The following is a 22,919-nucleotide window of genomic DNA, read 5'->3' on the forward strand; positions in this document are numbered from 1 at the left end:
AATAAAATGAACTTTTTACTTATATAGTTTCTTTGTGCTCCGCACTTTTAACTTCCCAGATTCCTTTCATATTTCTGCATGTGATGATGTCTGAACAACGGCCCCAAGCCCCCCACTAGGTACTTGGGGGCAGGCCTCCCAAAGCAGTGTCTCCACAAAAGCACCCCTTTCACGGTCAGACTTAGCAGACCAGCTTCTCAGACCCTCATACAAACTTAGCTTTTCCACCCATGCCTTCTTTGGGCTAACATGGTTAAGGGTCTCTGATTTCCTCCTTTTTCACTATACTTCCCCAACTCTAAATTCCATATTACACCCTGTTATTCCCATTGTCTCTGAAATGTTGTTTATGTTTTGACTGAACCATTTATTTCCCATTCCAGAAAAATAGTAACTTCTACGCATGTCACCTTCATGATCTTTTTTTGAGAATTTTTATAAGAATTTATTTGAGCCCAACAGGATACACCTGAAAGGCAAGGTCTCAACGGACTGAGGAAAATGCTCCCTTCATGATCTTTTTTGATGAAACATCAATGACACAATGACAGGCCTGCCTCTAGATGATGTGGCACCTTTGGAGAATTAGAGAACAGGTACCCACTAGGGTAGACTCAGCTGCCAGCGCCAGTCTGGACAGGGATGATGCCTTTATGTGGAAGAAGACTCCCCTTCTTCAGGGCAGACACAGCCCCATGCTAGGATGCATGACTTGGATGCCTTTATGGAAGGCTAGATTTCAGCTTTACCTGCTCCTTCCCAAAGACCCCCAGAGCCAAGCAGGACTGTGCCATGAAAAATAGCACAAGGGTACATGGCATCCTTCAACACAGTCCATTAAAACAAATAAATCAATCTGGTCATGAAAACTCAAATTCAGAAATCTATTATTCAAAAGCCAAAATGGATTCTCAAGTCCTCTGGTGAACGTAGACGGTGACCTTTTGAAGAAGACACTAAATATAGTATCAAAATAAGACCCCATTTATCAAGGAGAAATGTGAGTTTCTCTCAAAGGAGCTTTGGTAGATAACAAGAGTTTACTACCTCCAACAAACAGCACTCATTCTGTAAATTCTAGGTGATAACATTTGTCTTGCTTGCCAGTGAGAATCTAATAATAAACTCAGAGAGATGGTAGATTTTTAGCGAGCTCTAAGGTGGTATAATAAAATTTAAAGACAAAACTAAAAATTTTTACACTTTTTTTCCACATTGAGATTAGAGTGATATAAATGAATTAAATTCTCAACCTTGGTGTTAAAAATTCTCCTTTATTGTAACAATTTAACACACTGAAATTTTATAACAGATTTGATATTATAAAATACTTTGCATTGCCATAGCATTTTATTGCTTACAAAGCATTTTGTATATCTCATTTAATGGTAAAGGAAAACATTAAACAGAAAATTACTGGCCTCATCCTATAGATGAAAATTTGAGCCTCACTGTACTTAAACAACCTTTCGAAGAGCAACACTGGACTTTTGACTTATCAATTAAGCACATCACTGACTTCTTTTCTTGAGCACTATTCTAAGGATATAACATATAATGGCTCTTTTAATCCTCAACAATCCTACAAGGTGTAGGTACTATTATTTTCCCCACTTTTACAGAGCAATAGCTTGAGGAACTGAGAGGTGAAATAAGTTGTCCAAGGTAAAATGCTGGGAGAGAATAAAACTATTTGTTATTTATGATGCTCTATTTCACACAAAACTCTTTATATATGTTATCTCATCCGGAAAGTGATATAACTATTCCCATTTTATTACTGAGAAATATGAGGTTCAGGAAGTTAACAAGAAAACTATACTTATATGACTGAGTGACAATCAGAATTCAAGCTGTTCCCCAAATATGTATTCTTCCCATGACACCCTTTAATCTCTCATTGCCAGATCATGGATTCCTCCTTCCCATCTCACAAAAACCTATCCTAGACTGTATATATCTACCATTAATATGTCCAAGCGTAAAGAGAGTTTATCTCACAAGTCTTTGCTGTTTATTCCTTTTCCATAATTTTTACCAAATGATCTTCCTTTTGCTTCTTTAGTTAACAACATTCAACTTTCTCCTGGAACTCTTCCTACACTGCCCTGAAGTTGGTTCAAGTACTAATTTATTTTCCATTCATATTTCCAAAATTAATTTTCTAGATTCTTGTCTTATCATGGAGGAATTAGAGTTAGAAATGAGCCTTGAATGGAATTGCTGAGTGAGAAGGTAGTAAAATGTTTAATTTTTTGAGGAACCTCCATACTGATTTCCATAGTGGCTGCACCAATATGCAATCCCACCAACAGTGCATGAGGGTTCCCTTTTCCCCACAACCTCGCCAACACTTGTTGCTTGTTGATTTATTGATGACAGCCATGCTGACAGATGTGATATGATATCTCATTGTGGCTTTTATTTGCATTTCTCTGATGATTAATGACACTGAGCATCTTTTCATATGTCTGTTGGCCATGTGTATGTCCTCTTTGGAGAAATGTCTATTCATGTCCTCTGCCCATTTATTAATTGTATTGTATTGTTTGTTTGGTGTTGAGTTATATGAGGTTTTTAAAATATAAATTCTGGGTATTTATCCAAAAAATCCAAAACACTACTTTGGAAAGATTATGCACCCCTATTTTAACTTCAGCACCATTTATAATAGCTAAGACATGGAAACTTAAATGCCCATCAATAGACAATTGGATAAAGAAGTGGTACATATATACAATGGAATATTACTCTGCCATAAAAAATAATGAAATCTTACCATTTGTGACAACATGGATGGAACTAGAGGGTATTATGCTAAGTGAAATAAGACTGTGAAAGACAAATACCGTATGATCTCACTTATATGTGGAATATAAAGAAAAAAATAAATAAACTAAATAGAAATAGACTCATAGATACAGAGAACTGATGGTTACTAGATGGGAAGGGAATTAGGGGGCTGGCTGAGAAAGATGAAGGGATTAAGAAGTACAAATTGGTAGTTACAAAAGAATCATAGGGCTTAAAGTACAACATGGGGAATATAGTCAATAATATTGTAAAAACTATACATAGTGACAGGTGGTACTCTACTTATTGGGGGATCACTTCATAAATTATAGAAATATCCAACCACTACTCTGTACACCTGAAACTAATATAAAATAATATTGAATATCAACTATAATTTAAAAAAATAGTCTCGGGGATGTAAAGTACAGCATAGGGAATATAGTCTATAATATTGTGATAGCTATGTACATTGTCAGATGGGTAATAGATTTATTGGGGTTATCACTTTGTGAGGTATATAAATGTCTAATCACTGTGTTGTTTTGTACCCCTGAAACTAACTTTAAAAAAAGAAATGAGCCTTGATACACTTAGTCTTTGGATGGGGAACCGGGAAGTGAGTGACTTGGGGAATGAGAGGTAAATAGAGAGGGAAGTTGTTGGGGAGATAACAACTTTGGGAAAACCTTTGTTTTAGGATCTGAGGGAATTAGTTCAAATCCCATGCTTACAGCTGCTAGATTTATGATTTGTAAGTTGCAAAATTTCAGTCTTACATTCATTTTTGATAGAAGATAATGAATAAAAATGATCTGTCATGCAAGGTTTTGTAGAAAATCCAATATGATAACTATGTGAAAACTCTTTGAAATTATCAGGGGCCACTGAAATATCAAATACCATTTTAATTAGCTTGTGATCAAATGATTAGGGAGGTTGACTGCTAAGTATATACTAAAATCAATTCAACAAAGGCTTTAGAGTATAGCTAAGACATGATTCAAATATGTTTTAAGAAGAGCAAGCTTATAGGATACTTTGAAAAGGTAAGAAAAAATAAGAAAATGGAGATGAACTCCTAGACTAAGATAATATCAATTAGAATATGAAGAAAGTGCATAGATATTAGTAACATGTCAAATGTGGAATTGCCTTGAAAGACAGGGAAGAATATTTGAAACTGACTGCAAGAATTTGCGTCTGAGGTATTAGAAGAGTCAGGACACTACTGTTGGAATATGGGAACAAATCAGAAAGAAAAAAATCAGAAGCTCTGGCTCAAAACAAACAAACAAACAAACAAACAAACAAACAAACAAACACACATTGTTCGGCTTGGGATATTTTTAGAGCCATGACCTAAAAGACACAGTCTATTCTATGCTGAATAAATCTAAGTTACAATCAGAGCTCTGTTTTTATGCTGCTTTTTTGGCGTTTTCAAATTCTCACTCATTTAACTTCCTGTAAAATCGGTAAGGCTTCTATGCTTGTGTTGGAAATTCATGTTATGTGTTTGTGCTCTAAAAATTTTTAGTACTATAATAAGTTTTACTGCTCCTGAGAATGACCTACAATATTAGGTTATTATTTGTTGTATTAGTCCAGCAACACCATAAACAATTGATTGAAGTTTGACATTTTAAAATTCTCTAATAAACTGAAAGAAAGTCCATTTCTGCTGGAACTCTGCAGTGCACAGAAGGCAAATAGACGTTTCTGTCTTCCCTGGGCATCACTTAATATAGAGTCGAAAAAGTATACAATATTAAAGGGACCCCCCATAACATTTCTGTCTTCACATAAAACATTGCGATGTGTCAGACCAGTAACAGGTATGGAAATGAGGGAATAAGATCCTTTAGAATAGATATTTATAAAAAGGCCTCTTCAAGAAAGAGGCCATTTAAAAATACATACAAGTTTTAGCGTGCTCAGGATTGTGCTGCCTGTTATTCATAATGATAAGGGGATCATGTAACTTACAGAGTGGCATCGTGAAGGTTAAAAGAAAAGTTCTTCAAAGTAAAAACATTCTTAACTTCCAAAGTGCAAAGCGCAAATCGACCCACTCATGTGTTTTCCAAGATAAAAACTGAAAAAGTTGTCAGATTCTCATGAGCCTCAGCTACCCACAGCCAATCTGTTGCTAAACATTGTGAGTTCTTTTTTGTTGTATTGCATGTCTTAAAAACTTTTTTCCTTCATTTGCCAAAATGAAACCCATATGCTTTTCCCCCACATGGTTCTCCAGCAAAGACTGTAGCTACTATTCATGCTTATTTTTATATATTGAATTTTTGTATAATAATCCAAAAGTCACTGTGTCTCTTGCAAATTACTAATCGTTAGAGAACCAGGCTGATTCATGTCCTTTAAGATTGTTTAATTATTATTCCCTTCTGTGGCCATCACTGAAGCGCCTGTGGCCAAAATGAAGTTCAGTCCCTTTGTGACTTCTGACCAGAGCAAAACCCATAAAAGCCATTTCAATGCACCTTCCCACATTCGCAGGAAGGTTATGTCTTCTCCTCTTTCCAAAGAGCTGAGACAGAAGTAGAATGTTTGACCCATGCCCGTATGAAAGGATGATGAAGTTCAGGTTGTATGAGGACACGACAAAGGGCAGCAAATTGGCAAAGTAGTCCAGGATTACAGGAAGAAACATGTTATCAGCACTGAATGAGTACAGCAGGAGAAGGCTAATGGCACAACTGTTCCTGTGGGAGTTCACCCCAGCAAGGTGGTTATCATGAGACTAAAGCTGGATGAAGACACGAAAAGATCCTTGAACGGAAAGCCAAGTCTCGCCAAGTAGGAAAGGAAAAGGGCATACATAAGGAAAAAACAACTGACAAGGTGAAGGAATAAAGTTTTCTTATATATGGATTTCATTGAAAACTGTTAAATTGAAAAAAAAAAGATGGTTTAATGAATTGAAGAGTAGTCCACACACACAAACATGGACAGAATATGCACAAAGCAAAAATTTCACAAAAACCACGTGCCAAATTAGTTTGTAGCTGCCAGAAAAAATGAAATATACTTATTACTTAATTTAAAAAAAACCCTGGCTATGTCTCAGCTTTAGACTACCTTTGGAAGCTTTAGAATTAAAGTTTTATACTTGCAAAAGGTAGGACTTTTTAATTGAAGTCATCAGTTTTGATGCTTAGAGATCAATACATTCAGCTTTAGATTATCTATAATAAACACATATGAGAAAATCTAGTGATAAGTGGCTCGCGAACCTCCTGGCTGATTTTCTAAAAGCTGATAAGCAGTGATATAAGTACTCTGTATCTATATTTTAGAGGCATAAACTGTTTTTAGGGTTAATTATTACTATACTATTTTCACAGTATACCTTTATCAGGTATCAAAAATCAAGTATGTTAGATCAGAAGATAAGAGGCCCGATTAATAATTTACAGGGTTGAAATGCAAACCATACGTGCTCAAAATGTCCTATCACAACAAGGTCTACAGGCATTAAGCAATCCCACCCTCTTTCTTCTTCTTGGCTGACAGCAGAGCATGGCTAATAGATCATTGCATTCGCCTACCGCGTCCAGATGGGACCTTCTCAACATTTCAGTCCAAGAAGATACTACCAATTAATTAGCGTTGGCACTTGAGGTTATTCTTTGTTTTCCTTTCTTTTCTTTAATGTTTCTTTTTTTCTTTTTGGCACCCAAGCCTTGTTAAATTCAAAACATCTTCAACATCTCTTTAACGTGACATTAGGAAATTGTGAAAAGTGGCTGTTTAAATCTGCAGATTTTGAGCTCTAAGGGAATTAAGCTCAGGGACTAAATTTACATTGGCTTAGGAATGTATAGTTTTCTACTTCATCCTAATGAACTCACTGGCTTTAATAAAACATTCTCAAGACAATGTGTCCTCAGCATCCTGGCAAACCCACAGAACTTCTGCTCCCTCCTCCTACATGTCAATTTGGGTTTCAGCATTTCATGATAAAAATCCCAATTCTCTTTCGGTATTACAAGTTCATAATTGGAAGTGTGAATAAGAAGTTAGGGGAAAATTCTTTAAAGTTCTGCAGCAAAAAACAGATCACCGTTTTTTCTGTCTAGCGTTAGAGCAAGAACATCCATCAAAGATTATTTCCGTGGTCTGAGTAAATGTGAAGAGTGCACGGGGATAATGCTAGCTGCTTTTTTGCAGCATTTCTGATAAGATGTGTCTATCTTTAGTAAGTATGACTCATAGCTATTAACTAAACAATGAATAATTCCAAGTATTCCACCTAAATTAGACTGAGATACATTTAGAATATAAATAATAAGAGGAAGTATTAATAGGAAGAAAATGCATTTGGAGAAAGATAAATAATAAAGTTCGGGAATGAAATATTTCTCAACTGAGGGACAACATAGGATCACAATCCATCTATTTTTTTAATCTCAGTTCCTCTAGGTAGTTATTTACAAAAACATACTAAAATAGTTATCCAAGTACAGCATGGCAATGACAGTTAATAATACTGTATTGCATATTTGAAAGTTGCTAAGAGACTAGATCATAAAAGTTCTTATCACAAGGGAAAAAATTTTGGAAATATGTATGGAGATGGATATTAACTAGGCTTGCTGCAGTGATTATGTTGCAATATAGACAAATATTGAATCATTATGATGTACACCTGAAACTAATATAATGTTGTATGTCAATTATATCTCAATAAAAATATAAAATAAGTACCAGCACAGAATAAGTAGTGAATAAACGGGAAAAGAAAATATTTTGTAATTAGCAGTGCTGTTTCATGCATAGAGTAAAAAGAGTAATGAAAACATACAGGACAGGATGATATGGTGTGAAAAGTCAAACCCCAAAAGCTGTAGCACAGCATAAGTTGAGGGTAAGGTCAACTCTGAAGTTTTGATGTCTAGGAAGAAAGGGAGGTAACTGAAGGTGATTAATGGTGTTGTTTTAGCAACAGAATGTGACATTAAGGGCAGCTTTCTGAACTGATTGGACATGAGGATGAAGGAAAGAAAAGTATTTTGTCTGGGAATTTGGAGATGGTAAGATACAGGAATACCAGGCTGGAAGAGATTTTCGCAGTGAGGTCCAGATTTTCAAAATATGATGGAGTGACTGATACAGATTGGATAGTCGTCTGGATGCTACAAGGAAACATATCTCTACATTATCATTATCAGTCATCACCAAGAAAGGGAAATAAATAATTTAACAGGAAAGATAAGTTTGCAGGAAATTAAAGGTGAAATAAGATATATGAAAAGATGTGAGAAAGAAAGTAACAGAGGATATTTCATTTAAACAAAGGAGGTAAATTTGAGAAATATTTTCCTTTACAAACTGTAATCACCACTCTTAAAGTAAATTAACACTTCTAGTAAAACAACACAGCATAATTTCCTATATGCAGAGGAATTTAATAAAGAAAATACTCAAATTCTCAATTTTGAAAACATGAATTTCTTTTGATTTATGAAGTTTTCACATCATTATTCTATTACATTTTCCAGTGAATTTACTCCCCATTTTCTCAGGTATTATGAAATATGTATCTAGAAAAGTGTGTTCCCTGGTTTGTATGTTTATGTATTTTTAAAATAAACTGCCTTGTTCTATGATTTATCTTCTTTTCAGTTCAAATGTACTATAATGCAAACACCCTGGAATAGAAGTCTTTGCTGGGATTTATTATTTTAATTTATGTATTTATTTTATACACACACACACACACACACACACACACAGAGGGTGCCAAAAAAATGTACACACACACACACACATATATTCATTGGGTGAACTTTGACTAGTCATTGGAACTGTTTAGGCTGCCTTTTACTATTCCATTAAATAAAAGGATTAATTTTTACCCAAAGAAATCTGGAAGGTTATTAATGGAGTATTAACACATTTAAAATGGTTTAAAGTAGAAAAAGCACCATCAACATCCATCCATTAGTCACTGATTGGCTTATCGATTGCACAAATTAAGCACCCACTGTGGACCAGGCTCTGCTTTGGTTCTGGAATTACACCTGTGAGGGAGACTAACATTGTCCCTGCCTTCCTATCAGGTATTGGCAGTATTAACAAATGACATACTCATATTTCTGAGACGTCCTGAGCCTTCTTAAAGTGGTAGGAGACAATGCTTGAACAATTTCTGCTGAAGAGCATTTAAAAACATGATCATGAAAGCCGAGAGATAATCCAGATTATTGTCTTTTGTTAAGTTTACTTTTTATTACTGTCCTTCTGTGGCTTTTTTTTAAAAAGAAATTTTATTGGGGAACAGTGTGTTTTTCCAGGACCCATCAGCTCCAAGTCAAGTAACTGTTTCAATCTAGTTATGGAGGACACATCTCACTGGCCCATGTGGGAATCGAACCAGTAACCTGGGTGTTGTGAGCCTGTGCTCTAACCACCTGCGCTAACCAGCTGCCCCTCTTCTGTGGCTTTTAATGTAAATAAAATTACTTTAGGTCTTCCTCACTGCACAACTCCAAGGGGCACCTTCCTATAGTCCTCTGCATATAGGAAATTAGGCTGTGTTACTTTACTAGACATTTTAATTTACTTTCAGAATAGTGGTTATTATTTGTAAAAGAAAATATTTCACAAATTTACCTCCATTATTATATGATTCACATAGAATCATAGAATATAATTTTATGTGAATTATATTATACTCACATAGAATATAATGGGAACGGAGTCCTCTTGAATTTGTGCACTAATTAGCAGTGCTCCAATGTATATTCTTCAATTTACTTAATAACACCTTGAAATATTTTCAACTTTATATCTTACAACAAATTCAGGCTTACAGGAAAATTTCAAAAATTGAATGACATATTCCCATATACCCTTCACACAGAAACATGTTTTTAAACTTCATCTTAAATATAATTTCTCTTTTGTCTGTATTTTAGGACCAATTTCTAATCAGAAGAACAACTGTATAACAAAGACCTATTGAAATATGTTTGCATACAAAAATAATTTGGTGGTAAAGTTTGAGTACAGCAAAATAAGATAGCTTAATTATTATATTTATCTTCATGCATAGGGGACCAAACTTTCTCACAGAAATACCACGCATGGCAACAGCAGAGCCAAAGAATGAAAAAATTAGACTTGGGAACCAGATGACCCAGGGTCAGTTTCCATTTGCCACTTATGAGGAGTGTGACCTTGAGCATGTTTGTTCATCATCAAATGTGTTAATACCTTTGTCTGTAAAGGTATAAAAATATTGTGTATCTTTTAAAGGTTCTATGAAGATTAAATGAGTTACTAGTATTTACCAAGTGCTTAGACCAGTGTCTGGCACAAAGTAAGCACCATTAATTGCTTGATATAAATAATTTGACAGGCAAACAAACAGTACTCTTTCTGTTCTGTAACATAAGACCATGGCTACACTTAAACCCTAAAATAATGAGAAAGATTGATGGAGGGGGAGAAGATCATGTGTGTATGTGTACTTAGGTCTTTAAATATTTTATATCTAAGTTTTCAGGGTTCCATATAATGTAGTGAAATGAAATTGTCTGATTAAACCAGCCTTATGATTAAAGGCAAACATACGTATGATGGGGCAGTTACTGCCAAAATGTTAATGAATAATTAAAAAATAGAAATAACTTTATTCACTGGGTATTTTTTAATATCAGAAGGAATTTTGGGATCCTACAACACTGACAAGTCTTGATTCTAACCTTCAGTTGTCACTTTATGGTCCTAGGACTGTAGGGGACTCGGGTGTTTAGTTGATCTTTGGGTCATAAGCCATGCCCTGAACATTGGCTTTGAAATTGAATCCTAGAAAATTCTTGACATGTATTCTCATAAACATCAATTCAGATTATTTAAGTCTTAAGATAAATTTAAATTGACCATATCTGCAAACATCAAGGCAAGTAAACATGTTGGGGGACCCAAACTACATGAACCCTCTTGAGGAAGAAGACAAAACCAGTAAATGGAAGTCAGAAAAGAACCATGGAAAACAAGAAAAAGTAGATGCTGAAAAAGTTAACAGGATAAAACACAGTACTTTGAGATATATTGATAATCCCTTGAATGTGGCTGCGGGTTGGCCAGCATTACTGAGTGGAAGAAACTTTGGATGGTAATGGAGACAAAATCAATGGTAAGGCATGAAGGATATAGGTAGATAGCTAAGTGAAATGTACTCAGTTTTAGGACTTAGGATTTCAAATGAAAGGCAGTATTGAAAAGAGGTTACTTATTATACAGGCAATAAAACTGGCAAAAAACAACAACACCAACACAGTGATGCCTGAATATTTTTTGAATCTCCAAATAAGATAGACGCTTCTCAACTCTCTATAAGACATTTTTTTTCCAGTCTCTATTGATTCTCTTGCATTCACAAAAGGCTCTTGAACATTTGTTTTTCATCTGATATACCTTATTGGCTCCTCCTAATTACATAAATGCTTATATTAGCCAATGAACAGAAGGAACAAATCACTATTTATATCATTTCACCTGAATTCAAGTTTACTTAAAGCCCCCTCAGAATTCTAAATGCCGTACATTTACAAAAATCAATGGCTAGAAAATGTAACTGTCAAGAAAACTGCTTTAGTTACTATTTACTGGCTTAAATTTACTGGACACTAAGGCCACTGAAACAATACAAATGCCCTCTCTGCCCCAGAGCTACCAATTTATTGATGGTGTTAACAATCTTTGGATGACAGCTTCCTTTTCTTCTGAATTCAGTCTGAGGATGCCATTAAGTATATTTCTAAACAACAAAGAAAATGTCTAGATGAGAGCGTAAACCAATTTCAAGTGTTCTCTATGAAGGACTAAACAGGCAGACACTTCCTTCCAGGCAATGTCCAGACACCCTGATTAAAGTCAATTGTCAAGATTTACCAGGGTAGGGGATCTGGCTTGAATTGGGATGTTGACTGGCTTAAAATTGGATTTAATATTTTCTCAAAATACTTTATTCATCAAGTGATTTATTTGCTACTTATTATGTACCAATTACTGGCATATGTGCCAATGAGAAAGCGCTTGATGAATTCAGAATTTGGGGTGGGGGATAGTGCTGGGTGGGGGGGAGTCAGAAAACAGTCAATAGGACAAAGTACTGAGGAGGATCTCTGAACAGACCTTCATGTAACCAATGTCTACTTAGCTAACTTTCTAGATTAACCAACAGTCTGTGTTTCTTCTAGAAAGTACACCGGCCAGTACCTAACGTAAAATGGATTCATGGAGATAATACTCAACTATTCTGGTAGGCACACAGGTTCTGCTCACAAGCCCATTTAATTAAGTCAGCTATAATTATTTCTATAGTTACATAAATTAAGATTATCAACTGACAAATGTTAATTCCACAAAGACAAGGGCTTTGTAATCCCCAAGTAACTAGACTAGCTTCTACTCAACATTTATTGTTCAAATAAATATAATTACAACATATTTTTATTTATGTAACAACTAAATTGAATGTTTTAGAGATAATAAACATGGTTACAAAAAAGACACAATATGTGGACACACTTTGATGTAAAAGTATGTAAAACTTTGATAAAAATAATAAAAAAATTTAGTTCTTTATGCAGAAGTCTTTACTGGTATCACTGAATTGTAATTCAAATATAAAGAAACTGAAACTGGAAATTATAGATTAAACTAGCTCCGGCAAGTAGAAATATAATACAAGCCATATATGTAATTTTAAAATATCTAATGTACACATAAAAATATAAAGAAGGTAAAATTAACTTTAATGATATATTTTATTTAGTCATTCAAAATGGTATTTCAAAAGCATAATCAACATAAAATTATTAATGAAATATTTCATACTTTTCATACTAAGTTTTCAAAATCCAGTATATATTTTACATTTATAGCACATCTGAATTCATGCTAGCTACATTTCAAGTGCTCAGTAGCCATACATGGCAAGTGTCTACCATATTGACTATCACAGAAATAGATAATGTAGGTATGATTTATGTATGAAAGACAAAAATGGTCTCATTCTCATCTGTGAATTTGTGTGTTAAGTGTGAGGTCTAGATCAAAGTACATTTTGTTTTGCCTGTGGATGTCCAGTTGTTCTAGCACCATTTGTTGACTTGTACTTTTGTCAAAAACCAGCTGGGCATACTGGTGTGGGTCTGTTTCTGAATTCTTTTTTCAGTCTCATTGATCTATGTGTCTGTGTTCCTGCCAATATGACAGTCTTGATTATTGTAGCTATACCGTAAGTCTTAATATCGGTTAGTGGGATTCATCCTACTTTATCCTTCTTTTTCAAAATTTTTACCTCTTCTTAAGGCCTGTGAATTTCATATAAATTTTAGAATAAATTTTTATGTCTACAAAAAATCTTGTTGGAATTTTAATGAACTGTATTAAATCTAAAGATCAAATTGAGAAGAACTGACATCTTTACTATGTTGAGTATTACAATCCATAACCAAGGTATACCTCTCCATTTCTCTAGGTCTTTGATTTCTGCCATCACTATTTTGCAAATTTCAACATATAAATCCTATACATATTTTGTTATGTGTATACCTATATAATTCATTTTCTTTGGAATTAATGGTTTTGTGTGTTACACTTTGGTTTCTGCATGTTAATTTTTAATATACAGAAGTGTAGGATTGATTTCCATATTGGTAAAATTATTGGTAATTTCTCTTTAAATATCTGGAGTAATACTATAGTAAATTTCTTTTTGGTCAGGAATTTCCTAGTTACATTTAGATTTTTAATGGATATAGAGCTATTCAGGTTGTCTGTTTAATCTTACTTGAGTTTTGGAGTTTTGAGTTTTAAGAAATTGGTCCACTTCTTCTAGGTAAAGTTGTTTATAGTATTTCCTTATTATCTTTAATGACAACAGGATCTGTAGTTTTATTCTTGATGTTGGTGGTTTATGTCTCCATCTGTTTATTTTTGTTAACATCTCTGGAATTTTATCAATGATATTGATTTCTTTGATGAACTTGAGGTGTTTCAGGAAGGTCATATTGTTAAAGAAGGCCCAATATTCAGTTAAGTCAAGAAAATGGATAAAAATCCTTGACAAAATCGAGAACCTGCAAGATTATAATTAAGGCATCAAAGTGCACATTAGTGGATCACTTCACTAATGAGTCACAGCTCTCCAGATTTTACTGTATATGCTCAACAAATGTAATGGTACTGAAATAACTTCTGCAATTTTGGAAAATCCAGGCCAGATGGATTGTGTGATTTCTCTTTAAACTATCTCTCTCAGATGTCTACATGCCTCAAAATGAAAATACAACAGATGAGACCTGCTTATTGGGGAAGCGGAAGTGGTAGGGGAATTTTTTTTTTACCCACTCTCTTGTTTGAACCCTCTGGGGGTTTAAGGGAAAAGTAGATGTGAGATATGCCTTAGTTTTAATGTTAATGCTATGGTACAGCTGGGACTTGTCCTACATTTATTGAGAGCTCTAATTTATGAAAACTAGATCCCAGCATTTTGAAAGCAGATTTGAGACCTCTAAAGCTATTTCTTTTATAGTTTTTTTTTCCAATTTTGGTTACAGTCTATCATATTGTCCTGATTCTTTTTAAAAAATCTACTCGTAGGTTATTCTTAATCCCTTGAAATCAACTCCTTTCATGCATGTGATTATGCCTCCCCACACAGATCCCCCCAAATGCCCATCTTGTGCTTTTAGTAAATTATGCAAAATAATTAAGAAACGAGTCATGTAATTTCCTGCTGAACTTTGTCAAATTAGAATAGTCAGATACACTTTTTCTGATAGAGATTTGGATGTTTTCCCCCCATGAAACAAAAGAGGAAGCAAGGACATAATAGATGGAAGAAATGACAGAAGGTGGTGTGGGAATGAAATAACATTCATGCAACGCCTTACATTGTCAGTGATAGCCTATATACCAACCACCACTAGATAAGGGAGATAATTTGGAACAAGGGGAAAGAATGCTTTGGTTCTCTCCATTTCCTCTCCACCACTGCCTAGGTCTACCTCAGCACTACCCCTAGGTCTACCTAAGCAACTTTCATGAAATAAACACTACTGGGAGAGATTAGACTCCCAAAGTAGTTATCGACTAGATTTTACTCTGTATATAACACTTTTTACTAGTAAGTATTGGGTTGTCGGAAAAGTCATGACATATTTTTCTATGTTTTTCATTGCAAAAATGCATCATGACTTTTCTGACAACTCAGTATTTCACCAAAAACTAAAAACATGATTAGTGTCAAGTTAGACAATGTTTTTAGCAAAGGGACTTAATCACATAATACTGAATAGTACATGCACTTGCATACAAATAATGTTTCTTTCCAGACCAAAAAAGAAAGAATAAAAAAAAAAGAAAGGATAAGATGATGGAGCATATATAATTTAGATACTTGCCATAGGGTACAACTGAGCAACATCATTCTTCTTCAAAGGTATAAAAATTTAATTCACTTGGAGCTTTAGAAATCGCTAACTGAAATATCATACCCAACAAATTCGGAAAGCCCCATATCACTATTAGTAAAACCATCCCAGGCAAAACTTTATTTCAACACACTATTTTTACAATTCAGTCTATAAGTCAATTTAATTATAGTTTTCTATAACTTGGTGTCTAAGTGCTCTTAGAGAAAAGTTTAAACTTGAAGCCCAGAGGTCTTTGACTATCCTAAAATATAAACAAAAATTTTATGTGTATGTATATACCATTATCATGAGCATGGACTCACTCATTATCAGGAGCATGGACTCACTCAGTGCTCACATTTAATTTCTAAAAGGATCCATGATCACCTACCAACTAAAAACTATTAATTTATAGTTTGAAAATCAAATGTACAGTAAAACCTTGGATTGTGGGAAACTTGGTTTGTGAGTGTTCTGCAAGACGAGCAAATGTTTCTATTAGGTTGGTGCAAAAGTAATAGAGGTTTTTGCGATTACTTTTGCAGCTATTACTTTTGCACCAACCTAATAATACATTTTAACTTGGTAAATAAGCGATGTCTTGCAATATGAGTAGTTTGTTTCCGGAACGAATTATGGAATTATGCTTGCAAACCGAGGTATTACTGTATTTAAGTATTGGCCAAATGGCTATAATGTGTAAGTATTTTGATCAAAAACCTAGTTATTTGTGCTTTGTTTCTCTAAGTCTATTACTTGATGAATAGAGACCTTAATGTTGTTGTCTTGTGCCAAAAAATATACATAGATGCAACAGATGTGGAACAGAAGAGAATGAAAAATTATAGTTTATCTTTTCAGTGGTAGAATGTGTGTATTCATTACTTTTGCTTCTTCTAGACATTAAAGTGAATAATCTTATCTAATAAACAGTAGTCCATTCATATCGGCTTAATAGAATACTAGCTGAGATGAAAGCTTGATGAAATGATAACATCAGATGCTGGAATTCTCAGAAGAACTTGACAATCCAAGCAAGAGAATTAATATAAATAAAATATTCCAAAGAGTAAAGAAAAAGTCATGATTTATCATAGTCTACTTAGGTTTTTATTGTTATGTCTTATAGTACAATAAGTTCAGTTAATTCATACAGTGTGTTCTATTTTTCACAAAGTGATCACTGAGTGCTTAATCAACAAAGTGCTAAAAATTCAAGACATTATGTTAGAAAATAAGAGGTCAGAGAAGGAGCTATAGTGATGAATAATAATTAGTCCCTATTTCTAAGGACCTTAATATCTAGTTGTGGAATAATCCACACATATAAAAATGATTGTACATATGTAACAGGATCAGTAACCACAAAAAATAACATCTTAAATTCTCAAACCCTTGTGGAATCGGGAATGAGGGAGTGATAAGGGTCCTCTCAGCTGACAATCATGGGACAAGGAGAACAGAAGATACCTCACTCTTCTGAAAGGGAGTGCTGTTTTGAGAATAACCTGTCACCAGTGCATCTTTTGTGACTATGCAGAATGGTCAGGGAAAGGGAAGCGATTGAAGTAAGAGATGATGATAAGGCATGGTAAGTTTCCTGGGGTTTGGAAAAGGAAAGTTTCATATGAACTTGAGGAGCCAGAAAACTGAGAGGAATATTAAAATAAATGTTGCCGTAGATTTTCATATCTGCTTTTAAATTTTAAAGAAATGTAAGTATATGATTACTAAAATTTCCTTTGGAATATTGTTTTCTTGAATGTGGCATCTGTCAAAAATTGGACTGTGCATGTCTAGATTTATAAGGCTTACATTTGCATATATTAACTTAATGCAGTATGATAATTAGATAAACAATGAAGATGAGCAGTTTAGGAGAAGAAGATAACAGTTTGTGCTGGGGTGAACAAAGAGGACTTGGTTAAAGGATTAAGACTTAAGCCCAGTCATGAAATCAGATTAAACCTCCAATCAGGAAAAAAAAATTAAAAAACAATGGGGTAGGATTCAAATTTTAAAAAGGAAAAGGAATGGGCATTAAGAAAAATCACTTAAATGATAACATAAAATTGAGAAATCCCTGTCATGAAATGTATGTATGAAATTCTGTCATGCCTATTGATCTGGTTTGAAAAAAATGAAGAAGAGGGGCTAGAAGTATTCTCAAGTTGCCACTCAAGTGCTGAGTCATGTGGCCTCCCACTGTCACCATATCCCAAAGGAAACTAAACAAAAGAAAAGTTGAGATGTTTATTGCAATGCAGTTGTCCCAAATTGGCAGCCACAAAGTACCATTGACAATTTGATGACTTCCCTCAGGGGCAGCTTAGCTTTCTTTCTCACTGTTTGTACCCCTCCCCCCAAAGGCTATCAAGCATCCACACAGGTTTTGAAGGCTGTTGTTTTATGTTTTGGGAGGAATTGTGAAGAAGATGAGGTATACCTACCTTATATATCAGAGAGATTCTCTGTTGAGTCACCACAACAATCAAAGAACCCATCTAATAATGGGAAGAGAGCCTGAAATGAAATTTTGCTCTTCCCCTTCTTGTGGGGAGTTATGAGAACTTGGCTCTCCATATTCAGGAGTAACGGAAGAGCATTCTTCCCTTTGTGACTTTGAAATTACTCTACGTAGAGACAAATGAAAAACGCTTCATTGTTGGAAGAGGACTGAAGAGCTGAGTAATAGTTCGAGAGCATGATTCAGTGCAGAAATAAAAATGGCTGCCTGAAATTCAACCCATTAGGCCAATTTCTTCCTGTTGTGCTTAAGGTACTTGGCTGATAATATAGGGGCTAAACCAAGGAGAAACAACTATTTCTCTCCTAGGGAAGGAGAAAAAGGAATCATTTATTAAGTACCTGCCACATGCTATGCACTTTATACTTATGTCATTCAATGCTAACAACAATATTATGACTTAGGAAATATTATTTTCATGTTACAGGAAAGAAATACAATGAAGCGGAAGTAACATGGACGTTAGAATCAGATAGACATGAATCTGAAATATGGATTAGCTTTTTAATAGTTCTGAGAAAAACATCTAAATGCTTTGAGTCTCAGTTTTTTCATTGATTAAACAGGTAAACATTATCTTCTATTGTTAATGAGCAAATACTCATTCTGCCCTGTTTTGCAGTTAACCAGATAACGTTCAAATGAAAGACAAATATAAGAAAAATTCAGTATTTTATCTACGGTTTATGATGTGCCAGACCTTATTCTATGCTAAAACTTTTCCATATGCTATCTCATTCAGCCCTCATAGCAACTGGGTGAGGAGGAGCCACTTTTCCCCCCCAGTATTTTACAGTTGAGAAAACGAAAGCTCAGAGATCTGGGGAAACGTACCTACAGTCTTAAGAAGGTTAAATGGCAGAACTGGCATCAGCCCTTTGCTGCTGTCATCTTAGAGATGACATAGGCATCTGAGGAAGAACTATGGGTACAACAACAATTAACAGCTTACACTTAGTGAATATTTGAGTTATGTCAGACTCTGTTATAGTCACATTACTTAAATCAACCTATTTATTTCATGCTCAAAATTTGTGTGAAAGGTATAGTGATTATCCTTATTTTACAAATGTGGAAACTGAGGTGCATCTACTATATTTTGTAATGAATAAATAGGAGAGCTTGAATTTGAACTCTAGAACCCTTCACCACTCCTATAGGCTAAGTTTGGGTCTCTTCTGCCATCGACAGTTCTGAGGTCCGGGGCATGTTACTTACTATGTGGCAAGGCCTCAGTCTCTTTATTCATGAAATGTTGGTATGGACTGCATCATTTTAAGAACTGTAAAATTTCGATGGAGGTCTAACATTTTCTTAGGTTACATTTATAAATTTGACACACTCTCTATTTAACACTGCTCACATATGTAATGCTTCCAAAGCAGGCACCCTTCAAACTCTCATTTTGCCTCCACATTCAGTCTTACAATCAATCTTATCATCATTATGTTTTGCTCATTATCCATTCATGTCTTACTCCCTGAACATCACCTGAGAGCAAGGTGCAGCCTTCAGGGTTGCGTGTCTCGATCCATAAAGGTGAACTCTTTCTCGAGCCCTCCTGATTTTCAACCACTCAGCCCGAGCCAAGCCCTTCTCCACACCCACCTCACCTCTTGCCCAGACCCTTGGGCAGGAGTGATTCTATGACATAGTCTAGTTTTGCATGTGTCTGTGTCACACCCTATTTCTGTTCAGCACACTTTTAGTTCAAAGGTTTCTAATCTGGAGGCTTCTGTTTCTGAATTAGACCTGAACTCATTCAGGCTATCAAGAGGGCTGTGTCCTGAAAATTCCTCTGAGTCAGAAGAACAAATATTTTGTATAAATAGAAACACAGATAAAATAGGGTAAAGAGCTGATATAGACAAGGAGAAGCCTGCCACTAGAAGTATCCAGAAGATGCAATTCTCTACATGGAATTCATGGCTTCACCTGAGAGCAGGCACACAGCCATTCAGGCATTGAAAGATGAGCACAGAATTGTGTGTGTGTGTGTGTGTGTGTGTGTGTGTGAGAGAGAGAGAGAGAGAGAGAGAGAGAGAGAGAGAGAGAGAGATTACTAGGTGTTGATGAAACATAGCATTTGTAAGTAGAGGGACAGTGAATAAGGAGGAGGGGCCATAATACAAAAAAAAGTCATTTACTTTTATTTGTTGTGCCATTGATAATACTGGTAAGATTACAATTTGTTGATATATTCTCTAGCAAAGGCCGTTTTTCCATCACTCCCTATTATCCATATCCAGCAAACTTTTGCCTTTAGATCACCTGCTTCTCCAAAATAAAATCAATAACCTAGGACCTCAGACTGAATTTCCAATGTCACATCCTTTGCAAATATATACACTTACACATGTATCATATATTTAAAGGCTCATGAAATTTTTATTTCCCTTTTCTACCACTCCATATAATTTCCCAACTTTGCATAGAGATATTTGCAGAACTATGGAGAGGTTATCAAAGAGGTAATATAAGTTTTAATGGATCGATTTAATGGAATGTCTATATTTTGAGTATACCCTGTGCAAGTTGTTATGGCAAAAGCTATGAGTGAGGTTATTGCTTTCCAGAAGCTACCTGCTATATGCAAAACAGAGTATGGAATCACAGATATTTAAAATGAGAAGGAATCATTCGATTCCCAAAGGTAGAAAAGTTAGGCTGGAGGCATAAAAATAAATTTTCATAATCCCCCTGAACAGCGGTAATTATACAAATATATGTCTCTCACCTCTCCTTTGAAAGATAAATGAAAAGAAAGTTCTAAGTTTATCATACATTGAATGACGAGTATGTTTGGGCAAATTTGGTTTCTTAAGGCTCTGTCTCAGGTCAGAGTTTTCTGTAAGCAGAGCTTGAGACAGTGGTACTTGCAACAACAAAGGAGAGGGGGTGTGAATGGATCAAAATAGGGGGAGAGGAAAACGATACAAAATGAGATCTCAGTTAGACATCAATTTCGACATGATCCCAGAGGGAGCTCGGGAGCACATATTGCACCACAGAGTTGGACCTGCCTTGTGGCAAAGGGGCTGGACTTTTGTACCCTCTCATCAGTCAGTCACTGGCTTCAGGTTCCTGCCTTCCTTCAGGGCAAGGACATTCTCCAGAGAGGGAGACTCCTGTGTGCGGCCATCACTCCCAGCAGCAGGAAAATCGGCGTGGTGACCTGGTAAAGGGTATTTTGATAGAACATCACTAGCACCCACTAGTGTCAGCAAAGGGAACAAATTTGTCTCGAAGGCAGTATAGAGAAGGAAATATTTTATGTTTTATTTAGTCTTATGGTATTCAAAATGTATCTGAATTTATGATTTTTTTAGGTAAAGCACTCATACATATTGCTGGGCAAAATGTGAACAGATGTGTCAATATCTCCTAGGGTTCCAAACTGGAATTTTAGAAAATGTGAGCTAAAATTCATGCATATTTGGAAACAACTTAGTGGCATGGGTTTATGCCCCTGGAGAATGGAAATCATAATGATCAAAGTATTGTTACTAGAGATTTCAACACAGCTTCCAATACTAATTGCTATGAAAATAAGGAATGAGGCTATTTTGACATAGTCTACTGTGAGTGAAAGTAAGAAATTACCCTGTGGGATTTAGGGGGAAGCTGTTCAAAGGGAGCTCACTCATCTCGGACACATCAATTCTGCCAATTAAGTTTGTAAACTCAAAAAGTGCTGCAAGCCTCATTGCTGAAGATCACTATGGTCGCCTTCCAAGTACTCCCCTTGGGAAGCTATGCACCAAAGCCAGCGCCTAGTCCACCCTTCAAAGCAATTCTGGAACTCTTTTCCTGGAATGGCCATCAGAGCTGTCGTCATATTATCCTTGATGTCCTGAATGTCAACAAAATGTCTTCCTTTCAATATTTCCTTTATCTTTGTTTAAAGAAAGAAGTCACTGGGGGCCAGATCAGGTGAGTAGGGAGGGTGTTCCAATACAGTTATTTGTTGAGTGGCTAAAAACCCCCTCACAGACAGTGCCGTGTGAGCTGGTACGTTGTTGCGATGCAAGAGCCATGAATTGTTGGTGAACAGTTCAGGTCATTTTCATCTAACTTTTTCATGCAGCCTTTTCAGCACTTCCAAGTAGTCAACTTGGTTAACTGTGTGTCCAGTTGGTACAAATTCATAATGAATAATCTCTCCTATATCAAAAAAGGTTAGCAGCATCGTTGCAACAAGTTCTCAAATTAACTGTCAGACCTCGTACACTATTTTCACTCCGCTGGATCCCTTCCTTCTGCCACCTGCAAAGAGGCTGGAGGTCCAGTAACTATCTTAGACCATGAGGTAACATCGAGGAAGGAAGTCACCATAGCAAGATGGAAGTTTCCTGGGTCCCTGAGGATCACGGCCCTGCTCTGCTAGTAATGTATTGCTTACAACTGGACCTCTTTAATGTGGCAGAGCAATAACTATTTCAGGTTTTCTGTTACACGTAGCCTTGATCGTAACTGATGCAGCCATTTTTTCCATACTCAAAAATCTAAAATTTACCATTATCAATTTTTTGCTGCACCTCAAATTTTCCCAGACAATGAGTAAAGCATATTGTCAAAATATCATGCTATTACTTTTTAAATGTTTATAAATATATTAAAATCAAACTAGACAAAAATCTCATAAATTAATGCAAAGGTGTAGCTCATTTTTAATCACACAAGTGCAAATTAAATTGAACCGCTTTGCCATAATAAAGATCCAATTGCTTGCTTTGAAGTGAAAAGCATCATCAACTTTTACTCCTGCACTTCTTTGAAAAGTACCAAATCTCTTTTCTAAGTCTCTCTGAATGTAAGGTATTCATTACCAGTGGGATAAAAACAGAATGTGAGGGTCACATGATGCTGGCAGCTGAGGTTTCAACTCAAGGTCAGTCACTGGACCCTCAGGCAGCCAAATAGTTTTTATTGCCAAATTGCTGATGCATATAGCCTTGAAATACAGAGATATGGATATGATAATTTTATCCTTAAAAGAGACTTTATACTATAAGATGTAGGCTATATCTCATTAAAATTGTAAGTAAGAAAAGCTTACTTCAGAAATAGTTATGGAAAATTGCAATACAGCCTCAAGTGATCTGAAATAATTAGTATGAGACCATAAAGATTTGAAGACAGAT

The 22,919-nt window shown here is 35.4% G+C and overlaps 1 protein-coding gene and 1 pseudogene across 1 annotated transcript in view; one reads left to right on the forward strand and one right to left on the reverse strand.

Annotated features, from left to right (window-relative positions):
* Nucleotides 1–22,919, reverse strand: part of LOC109388440 (dystrophin) — a 1,592,311-nt gene that overhangs the window by 1,412,454 nt on the left and 156,938 nt on the right. The gene's annotated exons all lie outside the window — the stretch shown is intronic.
* Nucleotides 5,231–5,667, forward strand: LOC109388450 (60S ribosomal protein L26-like; annotated as a pseudogene).

Source organism: Hipposideros armiger, unplaced genomic scaffold (assembly GCF_001890085.2).
Source record: "Hipposideros armiger isolate ML-2016 unplaced genomic scaffold, ASM189008v1 scaffold_197, whole genome shotgun sequence".
NCBI classification, from domain to species: domain Eukaryota; kingdom Metazoa; phylum Chordata; class Mammalia; order Chiroptera; family Hipposideridae; genus Hipposideros; species Hipposideros armiger.